The sequence below is a fragment of the Narcine bancroftii genome, chromosome 1, assembly GCF_036971445.1.
Source record: "Narcine bancroftii isolate sNarBan1 chromosome 1, sNarBan1.hap1, whole genome shotgun sequence".
NCBI classification, from domain to species: Eukaryota; Metazoa; Chordata; class Chondrichthyes; order Torpediniformes; family Narcinidae; genus Narcine; species Narcine bancroftii.
The window spans coordinates 414433050-414457695 of record NC_091469.1 but is presented as its reverse complement, the minus strand read 5'-3'; the positions used below and the strand labels follow the sequence as shown (position 1 = coordinate 414457695).

At 43.3% G+C, this 24646-nt stretch overlaps 1 protein-coding gene and 1 long non-coding RNA gene across 9 annotated transcripts in view; both read right to left on the bottom strand.

Annotated features, from left to right (window-relative positions):
- The window catches only part of LOC138751556 (retinoic acid receptor beta), a 942630-nt gene that overhangs the window by 387862 nt on the left and 530122 nt on the right, over positions 1 to 24646 (bottom strand). The gene's annotated exons all lie outside the window — the stretch shown is intronic.
- The window catches only part of LOC138751564 (uncharacterized), a 49618-nt gene continuing 27110 nt past the window's right edge, over positions 2139 to 24646 (bottom strand). The window contains exons 2-3 of the long non-coding RNA XR_011350053.1: positions 23889 to 23943; positions 2139 to 2545 (exon numbers count right to left, since the gene is read on the bottom strand). This is a non-coding gene — a long non-coding RNA (uncharacterized lncRNA). The remainder of the gene's footprint in view (positions 2546 to 23888; positions 23944 to 24646) is intronic.

Here is a 24646-nt window from a genome sequence, read left to right as displayed (position 1 = left end):
ACACACTTTCTCCCTAATCAAAGCTAGCGGCTCAGAATTGGGTTCAAAATTTCTTTTACAAAATTGCCTGGCTTTAAGTATAGAGTGTAATGTTCACACTACGCGGGTGTGGAGAAGAATGTCACGCACACCAAAGCCTTGAAGTCATGACTGATTTATCGCACTGGCCTTCGCATTTATATGGGCCCCAGCGCTGATGTCAGGGCACCGTGCCATTTAAGCGCCGGCCTGGGATTGACCGGCATTCCTGCAACAGTCCACTATCTTCCCACCGTGTAGGACATTACCTGGAACAATGGCTGTTGTCATTCCAAGGTCAGCACAGTCACTGCTTTTGTTGGCCATTTTGTGAGCCAGTCCGCATTTCTGTGCTCAGGCCGCTACACGAGCATTATTATAAATGTGTTCTATTACTTAACTAGATTAGTCTTATTTCTGGAAGGATCAAAGGTATGCCAGCTGAGAAATGAAGATATGCTGGTGTTTCTGGACATTTCTAATTAACATGGAACTCAATACTTTAATAAGCCCAATTCACAACATGCCCAATCATGACATGAGAAGATATTAGAGTGAGCACCCCACAACCAGGGGAGATATCACCTGGATCACATCAACCACTCTCTTGTATTTTTTTCTGAAAAAAAAATTGAAAGAAGAAATAAATAAAACAATTTAGCTATAGTGGATGTCTGCATTGAAATATTTAGTTCAAAAATGCCAAATGTATAGTGATGAATAAAGATGTGCAGAAGGTACTTGGCAGTGCTTGTGCATGAATTGCAAAAGGTTGGTTTGCAGGTGCAGTAGGCTATCAAGAGGGAAATGGAATGTTGGCCTTCAGCACTTGAGGGATTGAATTTAGGAGCTGTATCTGTACAAGGTACTTGTGAGGCCACATCTGGAGTACTGCGTGCAGTTCTGGTCTCCTTACTTGAGGAAGGATGTACTGGCTTTGGAGGCAGTGCAGAAGAGGTTTATTGGGTTGATTCAGAGATGAGGGGCTTAGCCTATGAGGAGAGATTGAATCGTCTGGGACTGTACTCATGGGAATTTAGAAAAATGAGAGGGGGATCTTATAGAAACGTATACAATTATGAAAGGCATAGATAAGAGAGGTAGATAACTTGTTTTGATTGTTGGGAAGACTATAACTAGACGGCATAGCCTCAAAATTCAGGGTAGAGATTTAGGATAGAGCTGAGGAGGAACTCCTTTTCCCAGAGGGTGATGAATCTATGGAATTTGATGGCCATTGAAGAGTGGAGGCTACCTCAGTAAAATATTTAAGACAAGGTTGGGTAGATTTTTTACGTTGTAGGAGAATTAAGGGATATGTTCTAAGTGAAGAAAAGACCACAGAAGAATGGGTTGAGTGACATTAGCCCCTGCAATGTGCTCTCATCTCTGTATACACTTCCCATTCTGCCTACTTTTTTATTGATTGATTCTTTCATAGATCTGATTGTTGATCAAAAAGAATACTGAAACATGACCATGCTTTTCCTGGTCATGTGACAATACATTTCGATTGAGTTCTATGATTTACATATCAGACACATTTTGGGATAAAATAGTCAAACTGGTTGTAACAGGTAGAGTGTGTTGAGACACGTGGTGGTGTTTGCTGCCAACTATTTGGATGTAATTATTTTGTTCATGTCTGCTTTCTAGATATCATAACATCAGGTAATTCCAAATAATTATTATGAATCCTTTAGGTCAGGGGTGTCAAACTCAAATTCACGGAGGGCCAAAATTAAAAACTTGGACTAAGTCGAGGGCCGAACTAAATATTTATTGAAAATTTTCAACAACATCTGCATGTTTTCTCTTCTTTCAACATATATAATGTTAAACTTTTTCTTATTAAAATAAATGTTTAATAATAGTTTTTGATAAACTCTTTCCAGAAGCATTAACAAATGAGAAATAAAATATTCAATAAATAATATTTCTCTATAGAGGATTTGTCAAATGTTGCTAGTGTGCTGTCGAATAGTAAAATCTGAGGGCTATTGAGAATGTGGGAGAATAACATGATTCCTGAAACAATCAAATGGGTGACTGATTGTGGGCATGAACTCTAGCAGGGGTATTTGCCATGCCCTTTTTCCATTGGTACAGATATCCTTTGATTTACACACTTTTCAAGTTTTATGCCTAATGAGCTTATATCCAGGTGCAGGACCATTTTTAACCAGGAATATATTTATCACTGTGACATGAAACTATTGGAAGATCGTTTTATCCTGAGATTAAAGTTCATAATACTTACTCAGGCCTGTGTGCGGGAGGGCGGGGTTTGCGGGCGATCGGGTTGGACAACGACAGTGCGGGGGCATCGGCTCTCGCTGCAGGGCGGCATCTCGGCAGATCAGCGGCCCCGTCACCGTGAGTCGCAGGTCGGCCTGCGGCAGGGAGGGGGAGTGGGCAACGGTCCTGGCGAGGTCAGGCCCGAGGCCTCCGGTTCCGGGCGCTGGGAAGCGGCCTTGGCTTCCCCTGACACCAGCCAGGCCCCAAAACAAGAGTCCACAGTGAGACCCTGCAACGTAAACAGAGGAGGTGGGGGCAATTAGCGGGCTGAAGCCAATGCATTCTGGGATTTATAGTATTAGCTGTGCATGCGCTATACTGGCGCGGCAGCCAGCGGGCCACCTCTAATACATTTTTGAAATGATCTTGCAAGTCAAATATAATTATATCGCGGGCCAAATTTGGCCCGCGGGCCAGGGTTTGACATGTGTGCTTTAGGTGGTAAACTAATGACAATATTACAGAGGTCTGGAGGGTTAATGCAGTTGATGATCCTGAAGATTGTTAAACTAAAATATAAATACAATTTTATTGTTTTTTTAAAATAAAATATCATGATGTATTGCTTCCAAATTCCTACTCCTTTAACTCTTTGGCAAAAGTAAATTGGCATTTACACACCTTAACACATCACAACACTTAACACTCTTCCACGAGCATCCTCAACATCAGGACCCCACTGGGCTTCGTACTCAGTTCCCTACTGTACACCCCCACTCTGGGTGGCCAAATTCTGCTCCCATTCCATCTATAAATTCATGTCACGTTAAATGTGCCCCTCAGTTTCTAGTGATTTACTATTGAAAGTATTATGTCAGGGTGCATCACTGCATTGCATGGGCATTGCTTCATCCAAGACAACAAGAAATTGCAGAAAGTTGTGAATACAGCTCAGGCCATCACAGAGTCCACCCCCTCCCCCCACCCCTCCACAGACTCCATCTCACTGCCTCAGAAAAGCAGCCAAATAGAAGATCAAGCCACCCTGGCCACACTCTCTTCCCTTTGGAAGAACATTTGAAAATGAAAAATAGGAGCAGGAGCAGGCCACCTGCCCCTTTGAGCCTGCTTCACCGTGCAAAAATATTTGGCACAAAGATTCACGAGCAGGTGATCCAATCCCACCAAATTCAAGAGCTGCCCTGGCTGATCCATTGATTTTGCCTATTCTTGCCCCACTGAATTTATCTCCTGTCCCTCCAAAATCTGGGACAACAATACCACCCTCCCCCTTTGAACAAATCTAATCCTCATGCCCTTCTAGTCTCTTCAGCGGGATGTGCAATCCATTTACACATCTATTTCCTATCAGAAAGATCTCAGAATCCTCCACTTCTTTCTTGAACCATTCGGTGTTCATCATTTAATACTCTCCTCCAGTTGGCAGAACTTATCTTTGCCCATATCAACTTTTCCTTGACTCCCCCCAGTTCCTTTAGAGCCATGGTACAGCCATGAGCACACTCATAGGTCTATGCTACACCTGTCTTTTCATCAGGTACATTAACAGTCCTTATTCCAATCCTACCCAGGTATCTCTATGAAAAAATAAATTAAAAAAATAAGTTTAACAAAGGGTTAATGAATTAGCTGAGAAAATACAGTAGTTGCCTAGTAATATGGTGGGAATGTAATTGCCTTTTAATTTGACCTTCCCTATGCTGTGGTGAGATAGTAACCAACACCACAAATAATGTAGTAATGTAAATACACCAAGAATAAGGACACCCTAGCATTTCCCAGCTATCTGCAGATACCACAAGAAAACATGCTATGTAATAACAAGTATTCCCACCTGTGTGAAGCTCATGTGAAACTTGTAGGGTCTCACACAGTCCCCTGCCCAAAGGTGTATAAAAGTGAGGTGAACACTTTGTATGCTTTGAGTGTGGCTCAGAGTAGAGAACAAGTTATGTACCCCTCACTCTCACTAGCATTATCAAGGTTTAATAAAGAAATTTTTGTACACTTAATTGGTTCTGTTGTTTGTTTCATTACAGTGTGGGCTGAATTTCATACCTCTCTCCAACTTTACCCTCACTGCATCGACAATTTCACTGGTGCTACCTACTGTACTCTTGCAGACCCAATAAAAGAACCAGCCAGCTATTACAATCCCAACAACTCGCATGGCTACTTGGATTACACCTCTTACCACCCTCTCACTTGTATTGATGACATCCTTTCTCATCATTCCTCTTCCTCAACCATTCCTAGGATGAATTTTTCCACTCCAAGGTATCCAAGATATCCTCATTCTTTAATAAATGTGGATTCCCCTAACAGTCATTGATGAAGTTCATACCCTTTTCTCCTCTGTTTTTCATACTTGTTCCTTACCACACCACTCCCCGGGCCAAGCAAAGACAGAGTCCCTATTAGTCTCTGCATCCAACACTTCCACCACCTTCAGTTAAATCCCAGCACCAGCCACATCTTCCCTCTCCACCCCATCCACTTTCTGCAAGGATAATTCTCTCTGAGAATCACTAGTATACACTTCCCTCCCCTCCCACACTTCCACCCACAAGACACTTACTGCTGAAATGCTGAGAGTGAAAAAACTTGATCCTGCAGCATCTCCCTCACCTCTATTCAGAGCTGCAAGGTGAGGCAGAGCTTTATATATACATCTTGCAACCTAATCTACTGCATTCGTCGGTGTAGTCTCCTCAACATTAATGAGACCAATTGCAGATTGAGTGACCAGTTTCCCGAACAACTACATTCTGTGTGTGGGTCTAAACCTGGTGAAACATGAAAATCTGTAGATGCTGTGATTGTAATAAAAATTGGAAGAACTCAGCTGGTCTTTTCACCATCTATAGGAGACAAAGATGTATTGCCAAAGTTTCAGGTCTGAGCCTTCTTCAAGGAATAAGCAGAATAAGCTAGAAGCAAGAAATTTCAGAAAGTCTCAGAATTTAAACAATGGGGGAGGAATCCAGACAAACTAAAGGTGTTAATTGGACATGATAAGGGACGAGGAAAGAATCTATCATGTTTGTGCAAAAGGAGATAGAATGGAAAGCCAGAGATAGGGAAAGGTGATGACGGGAAGGTGGGGGGGGGGGGGGGGTGGGGGAGTTTAACGAAAGCCAGAGAAGTCAATATTAATGCCATCCTGTTGGAGTGTGCCCAGTTGGAAGATGAGGTGTTGTTCTTCCAATTTACGGGTGGTCTCAGTATGGCAGTACATGAGACCATGAGCAAGGGAACGGGATGGAGAATTGAAATGGGTGGGCCTGGTGAGAACCACTCTACTGTGGCAGACAGAGCTCAACAAAGCATCTCCCAATCTGTGTCCAGTCTGTCCGATGTAGCGGAGACCACAGCAGGAGCACCGAATGCAGTAGATGATCCCTGCAGATTCACAAGTGAAATGTTGCTTCACTTGGAAGGACTATTTAGGGACCAAAATGGTGGTGAGGGAGAAGGTGTGGGTGTCAGTGGAACATCTCCTGTGATCTCAGGGATAGGTCTTAAGGGGACGATTGGTGAAGAGGGAGGAGTGGACAATGGAGTCATGGACAGAGTGATCCCTGCAGAAGGTGGAGGGGGAGGTGAGGGAAATATATGTTTAGTGGTGGGATCACATAGTAGAAATGACAAAGGAGGATGTGGTGGTTTCAGAGGGGTGGTAGATGAGAACAAGAGGAATCCTGTTTTTGTTGTGCATGGGGGCGGAGGTGGCCAGGGCAGATGTGCGGTGAAAGAAGATATGCGGGTGAGCACCGAGTCGATGGTGGTAGAGGGAAAGCCACGTTGTTTGAAGAAGGAGGGCATCTCTGATGTTCTGGCATGAAAGTCCTCATCCTGGGTGTGATGTGATGGAGATAGAGGAATTGAAAGAATGAAATGGAATCCTTTCAGGGGACAGAGTGGGAAGAGCTGTAGTCGAGATAACTGTGGGAGTTAGTGGGTTTATAGAAGATGTTTGTTGAGAGTTTGTCTCTTAAGATGGAGACAAAGATCGAGGAAAGGAAGAGTGTTGCTAGAGATGGACCAAGTGAATTTGAGCTTGGGGTGGAAGTTGGCAGTGAAATGGATGGTCAATGAGCTCATCATGTGTGTATGAGGCAGCACCAAATTAGTCACTGGTGTAGTGGAGGAAGAGTTGAGGGGCCTTGTCTGTGTAGGCTTGTAGCATGGATAGCTCCACATAGCCAACAAAAAGGCAGGCATAGCTGGGGCTCATGTGGGTACTCATGGCTACCCCTTTAACCTGGAGAAATTGGGATGAGTCAAAGGAGAAATTATTGAGGGAGAGGACAAGTTCTGCCAGCCGGAGGAAGGTGGTGGTGGAGGGGGACTGGTTGGTTCTATTGCCCATCAGTAAGGCAGGGGCCAAGGTCACTGAATTCAGGGTGAAAGTTCAAGTCGGAAGTTCATGTCTATACTTGAACTTCCTGTAGCCAGCATTTGAATTTTCCAACTATACCAAAAGCAAAATGTCTATTCTTGGCGTCATCCATTGTCAGGGTAAGGCCAAATGTAAACTTGAGTAATAACACTTCATATTCTCACTGGACAGTCTTAAACCTGAACAATGATTTTACTAATTTTTGGTAAATCTCACACCCATTGGTCCCATTGTTTTTTATCTCATTCTTGCATTTACATTTCTTTACCTCTCTCTTTGACTTTTCTACCCCCTCTCCCCATCCCCAACATCCTAGTGGCCTCTCCCTCTACCTGTCTCCACTGTTCACATCTTCTCCCCCCCGTCCCATCACCTTGACCCCCCCCCACCCCCCCAGCTTCTTTCCCCCTTTATATATGTAATTTCACCTTTTTATCTTAGTATTGAGAAAGGGTTCTAACCTGAAACATTGATTGACCACTCATGGATGCTCTCTGACCTGCTGAGTTTCTCCAGTAATTCTTTGTCTGCTGAAGGACAGTTTCCTTCCCGCCTTTATCAGATTCCTGAATGAACCTCAAAATATTAAAATTCCGATTCCTTTGTTCTTGTGTTTCTCTGTAATTCTACACTTTGTATTGTGTCTTACTTGCTGCTCTATATATGAGATGTCTAGCTGGACTCTGCTCCAAAACAAAACCCTTTAGTACTGCATCTAGGTACATGTGATAATAAATGAATTTGAACTTACTTTAAACCTTTATAATCTAATACAAATATACATAATTTTTCTAATTTAAAAATGTTTTTGTCACTAATATTATTAAATGATGCAGGGATGGTGAAATAATTTGCAATATTTTAAAGTAGACCTTATTTTGTTTATTTTTTTTTCTTTGGCTTGGCTTCGCGGACGAAGATTTATGGAGGGGGTTTATAGAGATCATGAAATGTATGGCATGTTGATATGATATAGGTTATTGGGTTATCAATACTAATTTCTCAGTACATTTAAATATTTTCAGAAGTTTTGAGGTTTTTTATGAGGTAAGTACAAAAAGGAAAATAATGCCCCATTCATTGTTTCCACGATGATCCTATTTCACCTTGTAGCACATTTATGAGATTCAAATAGCACAGACCTTCAATTCCATTGACAACACTGTCAACCCTCACACTTAATGTGAAGTTATATCTCTGTTTTGAAGTCAATAAAGCATTAGTTGGTTTACCCTGAATAGCTTTTGGAAAATCTGAACTTGAACTGTGGAGTGACCCTCCCATCATTTTAAGTGTTACGACTGACAGGGATGCTGTATTACTTCCTACCTATGTCACTTACATAGTAGCAGGTAAGAAATAATGAATAATACTGAGAACAGATGCCAAAGAATAGAACATAATTTTAAAAATAATTCACAACCAGATACATTCAAATGAAGGATGAAGAAAAATAACAAAAGTACAACTGTTTTCATGTACATTTTGCTTTTGTTATAAAGGGAAGCTATAATGATTTCATGTAAATAATGTACTGACAGTTAGACAGTATCTCTAGCATATCAAATTTGCTCCAATTGTATTGTCAGAAATGAAGCTGAGCGTTATTGTGCAGAAGAATATTCATACTTTCCCCCAGCGGAATTTTGCTTTTAAGAAGTCAAAATGCAGTCTATAAAATATTCTTTCTGAGCATATTTAATTGAGACTGGGGTTGGAGGGGTAGAATGGGAGGGGGAATGTGGGGAGAATGGTGGTGAGGGGAGAAGGGAAGAGAGATTCAGTCAACAAATGCACATTTCGCAGAGCAAAATTTGATAAAAATCGAGAGAGCTAACTGCGTCCAACATCCTTCCCATTCCAATCCTGAAAATGCAGAACTCAGCGATCATATCCGTGAAGCCTTCAATTAAGACTCACTGTTATACTTGAATAGTTTTGCTAACAATTATAATGGCACTGAAAATAATTAGATTCAATTTTCCTCTGGACTGCTCAAAAAATTAAAATGATGCCGAATTCACTGGAGATAAAGGCAATGTGGTGATTACAACCAACCAGCAATATTCTTACATTCATATACTGCTGGCAGCCAAATCCAAAGTTCTGCTTCTTTTCCTCTTGGATGTAGAATTTCCAAACATAGTGGAAGAGCACACTTTGAAGTATACATGTTTTCACCTAACTTCACTCGTCACTTGCAATTTCTGCACTTAGAGAACTCAATCCCCTGGTGTGTTTTCAACCAGGCAAGAATTTCTAGCTCAAGATTTGGGAGAACATTCACATCCCGTTCTTGTAAGAAAGTGTTCACAAAGGCACACTTAGGAACCCTCTTGATTTGCCTCAATCATTAACTTTGCTTTGGCTGAGTTCAAAGGTTGGATAAATATAGGCATTTCCAGTATGTCATTGAGGGAGCGGTCATTGTCAGAGTGGGCTGAGTCAAAGTGATAAGGCTTTGGCTCAACAGGCTTTGGAGAGAACAGATATGAGGCGATGGATATAGGAATTGAAATGAGAAAGGGCCACCCTATTCAACGAACAAAAAGGATTCAGCAGGTAGACTCAGGTAAGGGCAGGTTTTAGAGATTTTTTTTTCCTCTAGTTATTAACAGTGGGAATGGCAGCCAAGGCAGGGGAAGGCTCCTCTTGCAGAATGTGGAATTTAAGGGAAGTCAGCAATATCCCTGACAACTTCATCTATGAGAAGTGCATGCAGATGCAGCTTATGACAAGCCAAGTTGGATTAAGTCTGGATCATTTGAGAGGCAGAGGGGGTGAGCTACAGGGATACTATCACACCTAGGAGGCAGAAGGAGGTCAATGGGTGAGAGTCAAGAGAGGGAAAGGAAACAGGCAGTCAGTTCAGGGCATCCCGATGGCCATTCCCCTCAATAACATTTTGGATATTGTTGGGAGAGATGACCTACCAGGGACAAGCCATGGCGATCAGGTCTCTGCCATGGAGTCTGGTCCTGTGGCTAAGAAGGGAAGGGAGGAAAAGTGGAGAGCGGTAGTGATCGGTAATTCTGTAGTTGGGGGGAGGTTCTGTGGAAAAGTATCCCGGATGGTAGGTTGCTGCCCTGGTCCCAGGGTCCAAGATATCTCAGATTGGGTTCATGGCTTTCTCAGAAGGAAGGTAAGCAACCAGATGTCATGGTCCATATAGAGACGAATGACATAGGTAAGAAAGGTGAGCAGATCCTGCAAGGAGAGTTCAGTTGAAGGACAGGACCTCCAGGGTTGTGATCTCAGGATTGCTACCCATGCCACATACTAGTGAGTTTAGAAGTAGAAGAATAATGCAGTTTAATACATGGCTAAAGACATGTTGTAGGAGGGAGGGCTTCATGTTTCTGAATCATCAGGCTCTTTTCCAAAAAAGGTGGGACCTGTTCCAATGGGATATTTTTCATCTGAACTGGACTATTATCCTTGAGGGAAGGTTTGCTAGTTCTGTTCCAGTGGATTTAAAAGAGATTTTCAGGGGGATGGGATCCATAATGCCAGAGCAGATCAAGGAGTAGAGGAGGGAATAGATGATGTTAAAATTGCCTGCACCATTAGAAGTTAACGGGTTGAACATGGTGGTAATGTTCTCAGTTGCATCTATTTCAATGCAAGGAGTATTATAGGAAAGGCAGATGAGCTTAGAGCAGTGGTTCTCAACTTTTTTCTTTCCACTTACATTTTTTTCTTCTTTGGCTTGGCTTCGCGGACGAAGATTTATGGAGGGGGTAAAAAAGTCCACGTCAGCTGCAGGCTCGTTTGTGGCTGACCAGTCCGATGCGGGACAGGCAGACACGATTGCAGCGGTTGCAAGGGAAAATTGGTTGGTTGGGGTTGGGTGTTGGGTTTTTCCTCCTTTGCCTTTTGTCAGTGAGGTGGGCTCTGCGCTCTTCTTCAAAGGAGGCTGCTGCCCGCCAAACTGTGAGGCGCCAAGATGCACGGTTTGAGGCGTTATCAGCCCACTGGCGGTGGTCAATGTGGCAGGCACCAAGAGATTTCTTTAGGCAGTCCTTGTACCTTTTCTTTGGTGCACCTCTGTCACGGTGGCCAGTGGAGAGCTCGCCATATAATACGATCTTGGGAAGGCGATGGTCCTCCATTCTGGAGACGTGACCCATCCAGCACAGCTGGATCTTCAGCAGCGTGGACTCGATGCTGTCGACCTCTGCCATCTCGAGTACCTCGACGTTAGGGGTGTGAGCGCTCCAATGGATGTTGAGGATGGAGCGGAGACAACGCTGGTGGAAGCGTTCTAGGAGCCGTAGGTGGTGCCGGTAGAGGACCCATGATTCGGAGCCGAACAGGAGTGTTGGTATGACAACGGCTCTGTATACGCTTATCTTTGTGAGGTTTTTCAGTTGGTTGTTTTTCCAGACTCTTTTGTGTAGTCTTCCAAAGGCGCTATTTGCCTTGGCGAGTCTGTTGTCTATCTCATTGTCGATCCTTGCATCTGATGAAATGGTGCAGCCGAGATAGGTAAACTGGTTGACTGTTTTGAGTTTTGTGTGCCCGATGGAGATGTGGGGGGGCTGGTAGTCATGGTGGGGAGCTGGCTGATGGAGGACCTCAGTTTTCTTCAGGCTGACTTCCAGGCCAAACATTTTGGCAGTTTCCGCAAAGCAGGACGTCAAGCGCTGAAGAGCTGGCTCTGAATGGGCAACTAAAGCGGCATCATCTGCAAAGAGTAGTTCACGGACAAGTTTCTCTTGTGTCTTGGTGTGAGCTTGCAGGCGCCTCAGATTGAAGAGACTGCCAGCCGTGCGGTACCGGATGTAAACAGCGTCTTCATTGTTGGGGTCTTTCATGGCTTGGTTCAGCATCATGCTGAAGAAGATTGAAAAGAGGGTTGGTGCGAGAACACAGCCTTGCTTCACGCCATTGTTAATGGAGAAGGGTTCAGAGAGCTCATTGCTGTATCTGACCCGACCTTGTTGGTTTTCGTGCAGTTGGATAATCATGTTGAGGAACTTTGGGGGACATCCGATGCGCTCTAGTATTTGCCAAAGCCCTTTCCTGCTCACGGTGTCGAAGGCTTTGGTGAGGTCAACAAAGGTGATGTAGAGTCCTTTGTTTTGTTCTCTGCACTTTTCTTGGAGCTGTCTGAGGGCAAAGACCATGTCAGTGGTTCCTCTGTTTGCGCGAAAGCCGCACTGTGATTCTGGGAGAATATTCTCGGCGACACTAGGTATTATTCTATTTAGTAGAATCCTAGCGAAGATTTTGCCTGCAATGGAGAGCAACGTGATTCCCCTGTAGTTTGAGCAGTCTGATTTCTCGCCTTTGTTTTTGTACAGGGTGATGATGGTGGCATCACGAAGATCCTGAGGCAGTTTACCTTGGTCCCAACAAAGCTTGAAAAACTCATGCAGTTTGGCATGCAGAGTTTTGCCGCCAGCCTTCCAGACTTCTGGGGGGATTCCATCCATACCTGCTGCTTTGCCACTTTTCAGTTGTTCGATTGCCTTATATGTATTTAAATTCACATACCACTTTAAGTAATCCCTATGCTATTGGTGCTCTGTGATTAGCAAGGGATTGCTTAAGGTGGTATGTGAATGGGAAGGGAAAGTTGAGAATCACTGTTCTAGACCCAATTGTTATTGAATATTTTGCTTGAGAAAAATTGTCATTGGCCCATTTCCTTTGGAGTTATGAAACCTTGCACATATTGAGTCAACCAGGTACGATTAAAACAGTGGTTTTCAAACTTTTTCTTCCACATACATACCATTTATATTTAAGTTGCGATATGTAAAATGACCTATTGTTTGTTATATTAGAAAACTTTGTAGGATTTATATGTTAATCTCAATAAAAATATTTTAAAAAGAAAGAACTGTATTGTGAAGGCTGTCACACTGGAAGACACACCACCTGCCAATCAAGGTTTTCCCCACCCCTCCCATTAGTGCATGCCTTGCTGTTGGCTAATTTAAATACCTTTGTACTTGCCCTTGGGCAATTGGGCTTTGTAATCAACTTAACCTTGCTGGCACCAAGCCATTGTGGCCCTGTAAATGTCCTGGGCTGGATCCCCAGCCCTCCAGTACTATAAAGAGTGCCACGTGTGCTTGGCTCGCCATCTTTGTCATCTTCAAGGGAATACCCTGCTTCACTTCAGGCTGAGTACTGTGGAAAGGCGCTGGAGAAATCATTGGTGAGATGCGCACTGTTAAAGGGTTGGGAGCGATTTAATTAGTGACTCTAGCAGTATAAAGCCATGACTGCACTGATTCAAGGGGTAGTGGGTAGCTATTGTTTGTTTCCTTGATTGTTGTATATTATCATATCGTTGTGTATTTTATCCCCATTGTGATTTTTCCATGCTCATCTTCTATAAATTTTGCACGCATATGTTTTGTTCCCTGCGCAATTTCCCACATTTGTCTATAAATTCTGCGCATATGTGTTATTCCAGTTTCCATTTTCCCACGCTCATCTTTTGTTAATAAAATTATTTCCTATTAGACTGTTCAGAGTCCTTGCTTTTGAGACCCATCAAAGCTGTCTTCTCACTCACAACAAGGACAGTAAATGGTTGGGCACTGAGGAGTGTGGTAGAACAGAGGGATCTGGGAATGCAGATACATAATTCCCTAAAAGTGGATAGAATTGTAAAGAAATCTTTTCGCATCTTGGTATTCATAAATCAAAGTAATGAGTATAGGAGTTGGGTGTTATGGTAAAGAAGACATTGGTGAGGCCAAATTTGGAGTATTGTGTGCAGTTTTGGTCACTAACTATAGGAAAGATATCAGTAAGATTGAAAGAGTGCAAAGAAGATTTACTAGAATGTTGCCAGGGCTTCAGGAACTGAGTTACAGTGAAAGGTTAAACAGGTTAGACTTTATTCCCTGGATCACAGAAGAATGAGGGGAGATTTGATAGAGATATTTAAAATTGTGAGGAAGACAGACAGAGTACATTTTCCACTGAGGGTAGATGAGATACAAACCAGAGGACATGGATTAAGAGTCAAAGGGGAAAAGTTTAGGGAGAACATGAAAGGGAATTTCCTTACTGAGAGAGTGGTGGGAGCGAGAAACAAGCTGCTGGCTAAAGTGATGAATGTGGGCTCAATTTTAAGAATTGAGAAGCATTTAAGAAGAATTTGGACAGGTACATGGATGGGAAAGGTATAGTGGGCTATGAACTGGGTACAGGTCAGTTGGTCTATGTAAAAAAATGTTCACACAGACCAGAATGGCCGAAGGGCCCTATTTCTGTGCTGAAATGTTCTATTGTTCTATGGTTTTATGGTCAATATAGGCCCCAACTGCTATCTCTGCTGAGTGTAACACAAATCAGAATCGAAGACACAAATCTTCTTGGCTTTTATTATCCATTATGATGCAACACAGAAACACACTAAAATGATGGAAGCTTAGCAAATCCTTTGAACATGTATATTTTATAACTTTGTTGCCCTTATGAACATTAGCTTGAGTAGAAATGCAATCTTCTTATAATCACTTTGCTCTTTTCTTCCATTAAAGACAATTTTACATCTAATAAGGGTGTAGATTGATGGTGCATGAAGTGTAATGAGTTTGGCTGTTATTGAACATTATGAAGAAACATTTTGATAAAAATGGTTTGTATTTCAAAAAATGTTAATTTTAAAGAGTGTGTATCAATTTAAAGTGATATAAATTTTTGAGTCACTGAGGAAAATAAAGAAAGACATTGATTTCACTCCATAATGATGAAGTGAAAAATCTTAAAATACCACCTTTCCTGGCTTTAAGATGGAAAAAATAATAGGTGGAGTCATTTGTGAATAGCTTACAAATGAAGAATTACATTTGAAGTGTAGGTGTTGTCATGTTATCAGGCATAGCCAAATTCTACAAACAGCAATTAGATCTGTGGTGTACAACATTATTGATTAGATTGTCAGTTAGGCAATCTGTATCACATTTGATGGCCATTTACATGAATAAAAGACTTTCTTCCAATCACAGGGAACTAGGTTGGGAAGTTCTAGTCACATTTACAAAGTTACAAATGCTGGAATTTATTAACAGCAGGGTTCGGTTTTGACCATTACCAAACAACAACAAACCAAAAAAATTCCCTTATTTAAAATACAAGCAATAATGACAGCTGGGTTAGTGTTTAAAAATATAACTTAAATGAAATTATTTTTAACCTTTATCTATACTGGAGACATAACAGCGGTCAGGGTCTCTGTCCAAAGAATGCATAGAACATAGAAAAATACAGCACAGTACAGGCCCTTGAGGTTGTGCCGACCCATATATTTCTTCCTTAAAAAAAGTACTAAACCCTCCCTACCCCATAACCCTCTATTTTTCTTTCATCCATGTGTCTGTTAAGAGTCTCTTAAATGCTCCCAATGTTTTAGCCTCCACCACCATCCCCAGAAAGGTATTCCAGGCACCCACAACTCTCTGCGTAAAAGACTTACCCATTGATGTCTTCCCTAAACTTCCCTCCCTTAACTTTGTACATATGACCTCTGGTGTTTGGTCATCCTGCCCTGGGAAACAGGTTCTGGCTGTCTGCCCTATCTATGCCTCTCGTAATCTTGTAGATTTCTATCAAGTCTCCTCTCATCCTTTTATGCTCCAAAGAGAAAAGTCCTAGCTCTGATAACCTTGCCTCAGAAGACTTGTTTCTCAATCCAGGCAACATCCTAGCAAATCTCCTCTGATCCCTCTCCATAGCTTCTGCATCCTTCCTATAATGAGGTGACAAGAAATGAACACAATATTCTAAGTGTGGTCTTACCAGAGATTTGTAGAGTTCCAACATGACTTCTCTACTTTTGAATTCAATCCCCCTATTAATGAAGTCCAGCTTCCTATAGGCCTTCTTAATTATCTAATCAACCTGTGCCATGACTTTGAGAGGTGTATGGATTTGAACCCCAAGGTCTCTCTGTTCAAGTCACTGACCATTAACCCTGTACTCAGCCTTCTGGTTTGTCCTTCCAAAATGCATCATTCACAGACCCAGATTGAACTCCATCTGCCACTTTTCTGCCCAACTCTGCATCCTGTATAAATCCTCTTGTAACTTTCGAACTTCATGTCATTTGCAAATTTACTGACCCATCCTTCCATGACCCATCCAGGTCATTTATAAAAATCACAAAGAGGAGGATCCCAGAACAGATCCCTGCAGCACTCCACTCGTCACTGATCTCCAGGCAGAATACTTCCCTTCCATTACTACTCTCTGCTTTCTTTCTACAAGCCAATTTGTTATCCACATGGCCAAGATCCCATGCCTCATGACATTCTGGATGAGTCTCTCATGGGGAACTTTGTCAAATGCTTTGCTAAAATCCATGTAGACTACATCTACTGCCCTACCTTCATCAAATTCTTTGGTTACCTCCTCAAAAAACTCAATTAGACTTATGAGGCATGACCTTACCTTCACAAAGTCATTCTGACTCTCTTTGAGTAGACTGTACTTCTCCAAAATGCGCATAGATCCTATCCTTAAGAATCCTTTCCAATAGTTTGCACACTACTGACGTAAGACTCACTCATCTATAATTCCTAGGATTCTCCCTATTACCTTTTTTGAACAAGGGGACTACATTTATCATTCTCCAATCCTCTGGCACATTCCCTGTGGCCAAAGAGTAGGAAAGATTATAGCTACTGCCCCCAGCTATTTCTTCTCTCAGTTCCCACAGCAGCCTGGAGTATATCACCTCCGACCCCAGAGACTTATCTATCGATGTTTTTAAGAAGATCCTGTGGTGGCTCACCACAAGGGAGGCGAACCGGCTCCACTTATAAGCCACGCGGTGGGGCAGTCAGCCAAAATGGCGTTGTCGGGGGTTTCCCTTTCTTCCAGCTCAGGGCTCAGAAACTCAGGCATGGGGACCATGTGACGCCTGGGTGATGTCAGCGCCCCCCTCCAGCGTGGTTCTCAGCTGGGTCCGGACTGGGAATATAAGTGTAGCCCAGCAGCCAGCAATAAACTAGTCTGCTCACTGAGCTCAACCCGTCTGGTTGTGTGTGTTATTGCAGGAACAGTGTCGCTGCTGCTACAATTGGTGACCCCGTCAGGTTTAAACGTCTTTGAACCCATCATAAGCGAGCCTGGGATCAGCGCTTTAGCTGTAAAACTGCCTGAATTCAAGGTTCAGGAGCCAGAGACCTGGTTCAGCCATGCAGAGGCCCAGTTTCACATCTGCCAGATTTCGTTTGACATGACCAAATTCTACCATGTAGTTGCTGCCCTGGAACAGGCCACTGCCAGATGAGTGCTGGACTTTGTTCAGCACCCACCCACTGAGGACAAGTACGAGACCATCAAGCGAGTGCTTACTGGGTCCCTCGGACTATCCAGACACTAGCGTGCTGCTCAGGAGCTGCACCTAGACACCCTGGGGGACAGGTGCCCGATGGAACTGATGGACGAGATGCTAGCACTCATGGGTGAGCACACCAACTGCCCACTTTTCGAGCCCATCTTCCTCGAACATATGTCAGGGGACATCCACCCACTGCTGGTTCAGGAGAGCTTCACTGACCTGAGGAAGGTCACCCAGAAGGCTCAAGAGCTATGGCTTGCACAATTCTCATAAGGCTCAGTGGTTCAGCAGGTCACGAGGCACGGCATGACCACGCCAAGCCTGCCCCTAGTGCTGCGGTAGAGCACCTAGCCCCTGCAGGGGCCCCCAAGAGTATAATCGAGGCCGCAGCATCCGCTTCAGGCCTTTGCTTCTACCACCAGAGCTGGAGAGCCAAGGCCCAGAAGTGTCATCAGCCTTGCTCGTTCCAGGGAAATGACCAGGCTGGCCACTGTTAATGGCTGCGGCGGCTGGCCAAATACATAGCCTTCTCTACCTGCGGGACTCAGTCAGTGGCCAGCGGTTCCTTGTTGACATTGGAGCACAGATCAGCATCATCCCGTCACAGCCATCGAATCCAGGAACCAACCTCGTGGACCTCCCCTTCGTGCGGCCAACGCAATGGCAATCCGGACATATGGAGATAGACAGTCCACTTCCAACTCGGCCAATGGAATTTCGCGTGGAGGTTCATCGTCTTGTCTCATCCCTCCTGACTGCCATCCTGAGTGCAGACTTCCTCCTCGTACACGGGCTTCTGTTCGACATTTGAAGTAGGCGCCTGGTGGACCCCCGTACCGTCCAGTCCGTTTGCTTCAACGACGCCTGCTCGGAGCAACTGGAGATGGCCACGATCAGCACAGCCAGAGATGAGTTCAGCAGATCCTGGATGAGTTCCCGACACTCCTCAAGCCACAGTTCTCTGCTGCCTCGCCGTGCCACGGAGTGTTCCACCACATCCCTACCCAGGGCCCGTTGGTTCACACCAAGGCATGCTGGCTCCCGCCTGACAAGCTCCAGGTAGTGAAGGAAGAGTTTTCGCACCTGTTGGAGCTGGGGATCATTCGGCAGTCTGACAGCCCATGGGCCTCACTGCTCCACCTAGTCCCGAAAGCCTCCGGTGGCTGGCGTCCCTGCGGAGACTATCGACGGCTTAACGAGGCAACTGTTCCTGACCGTTACCCCATCCCTCACATCCAGGACTTTATGGCCAACCTGCATGGCGCGAGGGTCTTCTCCATGGTTCACCTGGTGTGCGGATATCACAAGATCCTGAGGATATTCCCAAGACGGCCATCGTCACCCACTTTGGCTTGTTCGAATTCCGTTTGGACTCAAGAACGCTGCTCAGACCTTCCAGCGCCTCATTGACTCTGTGGGCAGGGACTTGGATTTTGTCTTTATTTGGATGACATCCTCGTCACCAGCAAGGACCGGGTGCAACACAAGGCCCACCTGCTTGCCCTTTTCTCCCGGCTGGCCAACTTCAGCCTTACCATCAACCCGGCGAAGTGCCAGTTCAGGAAAGAGTCCATGCAGTTCCTAGGCCATACCATCATGGCCAAAGGAGCCATGCCCGCCGCTGCGAAGGTCGCCACTATCAGGGAGTTCCCACGCCCGTACAGCCTCAAGGGGCTGCAGGAGTTCGCGGGTATGGTCAACTTTTACAACTGTTTCATCCTGGGAGCTGCGCGCATCATGTAGCCGCTGTTCACCCTCATCACAGCCAAGCACAAGATGCTTGTTGGAACCCAGAAGCCTGCACCGCATTTGAGGCCACCAAGGATGCTCTGACGAAGGCCCCCATGCTCGCCCACCCGCACACCGACCTGCATATGGCATTCTCTGTCGATGCCTCTGCCACAGCCATCGGTTCCGTCCTGGAGCAGCAGGTGAATGGACATTGAAACTACTGGCATTCTTCAGCTACCTGCTTTGCCCGCCAGAATGCAAGTGTAGTGCCTTCGACTGCGAGTTACTGGGCAGTAACATTTCAGCTATTTTTTGGAGGGGAGGACTTTTACCATTTTCACAGACCACAAATCCCTCACCCAGGCGCTTGCGATGGCAAAAGATCCCTGGTCGACCCGCCAGCAGTGTCATCTCTCCTTCGTGTTGGAGTTTACCACCGACATTCGGCACAAGGCAGGGAAGGACAATGTGGTTGCCGATGCACTCTTGCGACCGGCCATCTGCGCGCTGACGCCCGGCCTCGACTTCGACCAGCTCACCTGGGACCAGGAAGCTGATGAGGAGATGAGGGCCTTCAAGAACGCCATCACCGGCCTGTGTTTCCGAGACCTCCCGACTCCACGCAGCGAAGGCACCATCCTGTGCGATATCTCCATGGGCACCCCGCGGCCAGTGGTTCTCCACCAGTGGCGCAGGTAGGTCTTCCATCACATCCACAACCTTTCACATCTGTCCATCAGGTCCGCGGACCGCATGGTAGCAGAATCGTTCGTATGGCATGGGCTGCGGAAGCAGATCATGGACTGGGCCAGAACATACACCCTTTGCCAGACATCGAAGGTTCACAGGCATGCCAGGGAGCCCGTACTGGACTTCAAGCACGTCCGGGAACAGTTCAGCCACATTCAGCCACATGGACATCGTCGGGCCCTTACCCATTTCCCAGGGCAACTGTTACCTGCTTACGGTGGTGGACCCCACTACTCACTGGTCCAAGGCGATCCTGATGCCAGACGCCTCCACCTGAGCACTGTTGCATGGTTGGGTCGTCCGGTTCGGCGTCCCGGCTCACCTCACCAGTGATTGGTGCGCCCAGTTCACATCTGCGCTCTGGGCACAACTCGCAAACAGGTTGGGGATCCAGCTCCACTGCACCACGCCCTACCACCCGCAGGCCAATGGACTGGTCGAAAATTAGCACTGCCACCTTAAGTCAGCGCTCATGGCACGCCTCACCGGCCCCGACTAGATGGACAAAGTGCCTTGGGTGCTCCTGGGCATCTGCTCCACTCCCAAGGAAGATCTGCAGGCGTCATCTGCTGAGCTGGTATACGGTGCGCCACTGGCACTACCTGGTAAGTTCATTAACACACCTCACAATCCCCAGCGATCGCTGCACAAACTACTTCCTCACCTCAGGACACGCTTGGGCTCCTTTGAACCCCTACCGCAACCCAGGCATGGCATCCATCCATCTCACATTCCTGGCGAGCTGCTTTCCACAGAGTTTGTTTTCATTCGGTGGGGCCCGACTACGCCACCTCTGCAGCAATCGTACAAGGGGCCATACAGTGTTATACAGCGTTCCGGCTTAAAGTTCATGCTGGACTTGGGTGGCATGCATAAAAGCTGTTTACCATGGACAGGCTGAAGCCAGCGCACCTCGATCCCACCGAGCTCGTGGTCATTGCCCAGCCCATAAAGCGAGACCGCCCGGCAAAAAAGGACATTGGCACCGGTTCTGGGGGGGGGGGGTGGAGCTGTGTGGTGGCTCACCACAAGCCAGGCAAACCAGCCCCACTTGTAAGCCACGCAGCAGGGCAGCCGACCAAAATGGCACCGTCGAGGGTTTTCCTTCCTTCCAGCTTGGGGCTCAGAAACCATTGCTTGGGAACCACGTGACACCCAGGTGACATCAGCGCCCTCCAATGCGGTTCTCAGCCAGGTCCGGGCTGGGAGTATAAGTGCAGCCCAACAGCCTGCAATAAACTAGTCTGCTCACTGAGATCAACCTGTCTAGTTGAGTGTGTTACTGCAGGAGCAGTGTAGCCACCGCTACAATCCACTTCCTTAATCTCCACATTGTCCAGAACACAGGCCTATTCAATTTCCAGCTACCCAAGATCAACGTCCTTTTCTCTTGTGAAAACTGATGCAAAGTATTCAATTAGAACTTAACAACTCCTTCACCTCCAGGCATATGTTGCCTCCTTTATCCTTTAGTGGCTCCACCTTCATTCTCATCATCCTTCCATTCTTCACATATGCATAGAACACCTTGGGGTTCTCCTTAATTCTAATGCCAAGGCCTTCTCATCCCACCCCTCCCCCCAACTCTTTAAGATCTTCTAAGTCCTTTCTTAAGCTCCTTCCTGGGTACCATATACTTCTCATGAGCCCTTCCTGTTTCCTGCTTCTACATATCTAACATTTGCTTCCTTCTTCCTCTTGACTAGTTCTCTCACCTGTTTCATCAGCCACAGTTCCCATTTCTTACCATCCTTTCTTTGTCCCAGTGGGACAAACCTATCTTGAACCCTACACAAGTGGTCCCTAAACTTCCTCCACATTATTTATGTGCTTTCACCCTTAAACAGCTGTTTCCAATTTATTCTCACAAGTTCCTGCCTCATCCCTTCATTATTAGCCCTTCCTCAATTTTTTTTGAATATTTAATTTAAAGTATTGAACCATGATACATACAATCAGAAATCAAATAATACATATGGTCAATAAAAAATACTTGGTATATATAAACACACTACCCCCCTTCTACCCACCATCCTCCCATACCAACCCTCCCCCACCCTATCCCCATACCCAATCCCTCCTAACCAACTAACCTAATGCCCCAAAAAAAGAAAAGAAAGAAAAAGAAAGGAGATATGAACCACAATCACATAATTAATTAATATGGATTAGAGTAACACCACTGCAGCATAGCCAGAGAATTCAAAATTTCAAACCCATATAATCCAAATAAGGGCTCCAAATTTTCCGATTAAAAAAATTATCACATAAGTTATGTTATTTTTTTCCAATGGAATACAAGATCTCAATTCCGTATGCCATCTATGTATACTCAAATCAGTCTAATTTTTCCAAGTAATCGTTAAACATTTTCTCGCAACAGTCAATACTAATCTCAAAAATGCAATTTGCACACTAGTTAATCTCAATTCTAAACTCAATTTTTTAATATTACCTAACAAAAATAATGATGGATCCAATGAAAATTTAACTTTAAAAATAACTTTTAAAAATTCTTTAAATTGCATTCAAAAATGTTTTACCATTTCACATGACCAAGTAGAATGTTAAAAAGAATCTATTTCTTTCTGATATCTAAAACATAAATATGAAGGAATTAAATTATCTCTTTAATTTTTTTCTGGCATTAAATATAATTGATGTATAAAATTATAATGAACTATTATCTTGTCTTATCAATTGAGCCAAAGGTTCAACAGCTAATGCAAAAAGAGCTGATGACAAAGGGCAGCCTTGTCTAGTAGATCTTTCCAATGTAAATGGTAAAGATGTCTACCCATTCGTCATAACTCTAGCGATAGGATTTTTATATAAAGCCTTAATCCAACCAATAAAATATTGGTCCAAACAATTTTTTTCCAATACCTTAAATAAAAACTCCATTCTACTCTATCGAATGCTTTTTCAGCATCTAATGATATAACCATTGACAGGTTGGATTCCTCCTGAGAAATATTTAACAATGAGATAGGTTTATAAGATCCAGTTTTCAAAGGGTCTCTATCTTTTTTTAAGAATAACTGTAATAATTGCCTGAGAAAAAGAATCCAGAAAAGAATGAACATCCATTGCTTGTTCCAATACTTCCATTAATAAAGGTATTAATAAATTTTGAAATTTTTTATAAAACTCAGCTGTAAATCCATTTTCACCTGGAGACTTCCTATTAGGCATAGATTGAAGGGCTTCTATAATCTCTCTATAAGTAAGAGGCTTCCAATTCATTAATATCCTAGTTACTTAAAGAACGTAAATGAAGGTCGGATAAAAAAAAATAATTAATTTTAACCATGTTTATCTGATTCAGGTATATAATTTCACATAAAATTCCCTGAATGCATCATTTATCTCTTGAGGTTTATATGTATTCACTGAATCATTTCTAATAGCATTTATTGTTCTTGAAACTTGTTCCGTCTTAATCAAATGTACCTTTTTAGTCTCCATTGAATTATGTTGTACATCTTTTTCTAAAATTTCTATCTCCTTTTCCAATTTATTAACTTCAAAAGAATGCTGTTTCTTAATTTTAGATGTAAAACTAATAACTTGTCCTCTTAAATATGCATCCCATAATACAAATTTACAATTAACTGAATCTGTATTTATTTTCAAAAATTGCTGTATTTGATCTCTTATAAAATTACAATATTCAACATTTTTAACAATAAATAATTAAATCTCCATTGATATGTCATATCTATCTTTTCTGAACCTGTACATGTTATTAATAAAAGAGAATGATCTGATAATATTCTACTTTTATATTCAGCAGATATTAAAAATATATATTCTAGAGTAAGAATCATATCAAAATTAATAAAATGAAAATTCTTTCATTTAATTGTCTTCATATATCAATTAAATTTATTTCTTTCATTAACATTAATAACTATTTTGCCATTTTAGTCATAGTTACTATTTTTGAAGATTTATCTAATAATGGATGTAAACAACATTTAAAATCACCTCCAATCATAACTTTTTCATATGCCTGCATCAAATTAAGAAAGGAATCTAATATAAACTTCCCATCATATACATTAAGGGCATCAATGCCCAAATAAATTTTACAGTATACGACCAGAAGTCTACCAACTGATTCAATTACTGATTCCAACTTAAATGATAATTTCTTATTAATCAAAATAGCTATACATCTTGCTTTAGAATTATAAGAAGAAGCTATAACTTGACCAACCCAATCTCTTTTTAATTTGATGCTCCTTTTTGATAAATGTGTTTTTTGTAAAAAAGCAATATCAACTTTCAACTTTTAAAATATAAGCCAAAACTCTTTTACTCTTAATTGTATTATTGAGCCCATTAACATTAAAAGTAACAAAATTTAAATTAGATATAATCTTAATTTATAACATAAATAAACCTCCATACCTGATGCAGTGGGGCTCCAATCCATGATCAATCTGCAATAAATAATTCATCTCCTCTATAGAAAGAAAAGTACAAACCCCAATAAAGGAGGTGTTATGAGCCCAGAGGACCCCAAAACCCAGCAGCAATAGATATTCACCAAGATAAATGGTTACTTAAATAAAAGTTGCTTTTAATTATTTTAAACATGAAAACAGGATCAATCTTTAACTTTTTACTATTAACTTAACTAACCTAACTTAACCCCCTTCTAATTCTAAGCGCACGTATATGTAAGTTCAAAAAGTTCTTTGATTCACAGTCCAATCTCACTTCTCATTCCTCCAAGTTTACTGGTTGCAGGAAATTATTATACTGTGCACAGAATTTAACATTTATGAAGTTCACCAGTCTTTGGTGTTTGAAAGGTAAATGGTAACTGCACAGGAAGGTTCTTGTTAGTTTTCAGAGAGAAATTTGTTGTTCACTAAACCACAACTGACTCCTTCTGATCAGCCACTTCAATGTCTTGCCAAAGAAATCTGCCCCATCAGGGTTTTCCAGATGATAGCCTCTTTCTTTCAGAGCACCACACAGTTCCTTTTTGTTTCTCTTATTTCAAGTGAAACATTTGGCAGCCAGTCCTCTCCTCTTGCATGAACCACAAGGGCTTTGACCAGGCTGAACTAGAACTCACATCCCATCTTCCAAATGGGGTTTTTCCACAAGCTTGCCAGCTTGTCCTGTTCTAGTCCCAGCTGTTGCTCCTGACTGTAAAA